Below are 2,627 nucleotides of genomic sequence, written 5' to 3' on the forward strand. Positions count from 1 at the left end.
ACACCTGGACGTGTACATGTCCAGGTTTCCAGTCCAGTCCATCACAGGGACACAGAAACAACCTTTCACACCTAGTGAACTTTTAGTTATCGGTTAATGTTTGTAGTCTGTAGAAGGAAACTGGAGTATATGGAGAAAACACACCCATACACGGGGAGAACTTCTCCCAAARAGACCCCAGGTCCGGAGGTGGACCTGAAGCATTCTTGTTGAGAAGAGATAATATGCATTTACCTGGTGAAAACACTCTCTGGCCCAAGCAGGAATCAAACTTCATCCATACAAGCAGTGCAAAAGTCTGGTTCACATTGCTGGCAGGGTAGAAGTTAAGACTTGTTGCCCATTGTCACTGATTCTGTTCACAGTTTTTATGGACAGAATCTCTTAGTGCAGCCAGGGGGTGGAGGGAGTCCGGTTCAATGGTCTCGGGATTCCATCTCTGCTATTAGATGATGTGGTCCTGTTGGCATCATCGTGCCATGATCTTCAGCTCTTACTGGACTTGTTGACATGATGTCATATGATGTCATGATAGATGAGGATCAGAACCTCTAAAGCTGAGTTCCTGGTCCTCAGTCAGAAAAGGGTGGATTGCTGGGTTGGGGGTGAGGCCTCAAGTGGAGAAGTTCAAGTATCTTGGGGTTTTGCAGACTCTGTACCGATCTGTTGTGGTTCAGAGGGAGCTGAGCTGAATTGCAAAGCTCTACACTGCAAAAAATGTCCACCTAACCAAGTTTTAAAATCTTATATCCAGCCAAAATTCTTTTTGATCTTGTTTTGAGACTGATTTACTAAACAAGAACTGACTGTGTAAGAACAATAATCTTGTTTTCAGAATGTGTAAGAAGTTCACTCCTCCAAGAGAGACTCAGAGTAGAGCTGCTGCTCCTCCATTGAGAGGAGCCAGCTGAGGTGGTTTGAGCACCTGGTGAGGATGCCTCCTGGACGCCTCTCTRGGGAGGTGCTTCAGGCATGTCKRACYGGGAGGGACCCCAAGGAAGACCCAGGACACGCTGGAGAGACATGTCTCTCGACTGGCCTGTGAATGCATTGGAATCCTCCCACAGGAGCTGGAAGAGGTGGCTGAGGAAAGAAAGTTCTGGGCTTCTCTTCTGAAGACAATGCTACTGAATGCTGCAGTTTGTGTTGTGATACTTTATTAAACACACACACACCAATGTGTTTCCTGAAGAGAAATTTAGATTTTCTGAGCTACAGTATATCCAAGGATCATCACATAATTTACTCTCCAAATGTCCAAAAAACGTCAATGTTGGATCTTCACCAACCTAAAATTCCAGTATGATGGTTGCAGATCAATATTTCACTGCAACCTTGTTTTCTTCTTGTATTTTTTTTATTTTTTTATTCTTTTGGATGGAAGTGCAACTACTTTCAGTTGCTTTCTTATGGTTCACTCAGACACTGACTCCTGTTTCTGATGTTTTTCTTTCTTTCTCTAACAGTGTCCACAGTTTCCCTTTACAACCTTCCAGTTTGATTTATACTTTTACCAAACTGTAATGGCAGCACATATTTCCTGTCAATCAACCAGTTAAGGTCTTTAACACTGCGTACTGTCTTCCATCAGACACGCATGTTTTTGTTTTAAAAACGAAAATTACATTCAAGTTTTGATCATTCACATGATGTTTGGGTGGACAGTGTTTATCTGAGTTCTTGCTTCAAATCAGGATCTTCTCTGTGTGGCGTTTTTATGATGGTCTTGTAACCCGAGGATTGAGTGTGTTGTGTGTTATTATGTGCTTTGTTGCCTCATGGGTCTTTTTTGTCAGCAGTGGATTGTCTATCAAAGGCGTAGCCCACCTGTCACCTGCAGACCACCAGAGAGGAGCACTTGCTTCCTGCAAACAGGAACAACATTAAGTGGCTACAATAAATGGACTGAAGGAAACTTGATTTGTGTCRACTTGAGGTGAAAGCCTCCAGTGGAGGTGTTTCCAGTGATGAACTAGATAAATGATGCTTTACTGGTTTTGATCACTAGGGGGAAATGGTTTCTAACAAACTGAGCAAACCTTTGAAATACTTTAGTTTCACTAGAAATTAGGTCAAATCATCCAATTACTTTCATTGTACCAGTTRTACATTTAATTATGATTTGTAGCTGAATAGTGATCATGTTTTTGCTCATGTTTGTAGTTTTGAAATCACTGGATAAGTTTGAATGAAACTCTCACACACTGAATGAACATCTACACCTGATTCACTTTGAGTCAAGCTAATTTAAGATGGCTGCCACAGCTAATTGATCTTCAGCAGCTAATTGATCTTCAGCAGCTAATTGATATTCAGCAGCTAATTGATATTCAGCAGCTAACTGATTTTCAGCAGTTAACCCAGTCAGTCTATTTTACAGGGGCTGAGCTAAAACTTGGTGAGGTAGTAGCTGCGAGTCATCCCTAATTTATTTTCTGAGCACCAATTTTGTTAGATATTGATTTAAAGGCACTGTGTGTAGGATTTGTTGTTTTCAGCGACATCTAGTGGTTGAGTGGTTGAATCATCCTCCCTGGTCCTTCTCCCACCCCCACCCCCCACTTCCACACGTGAATGGGTTGCTACGGTGTCTCTCAGGTGTCAAAAACCTTTGATAATTCCAACCG

The sequence above is a fragment of the Austrofundulus limnaeus genome, unplaced genomic scaffold (assembly GCF_001266775.1).
Source record: "Austrofundulus limnaeus strain Quisiro unplaced genomic scaffold, Austrofundulus_limnaeus-1.0 Scaffold335, whole genome shotgun sequence".
Lineage (NCBI taxonomy): Eukaryota > Metazoa > Chordata > Actinopteri > Cyprinodontiformes > Rivulidae > Austrofundulus > Austrofundulus limnaeus.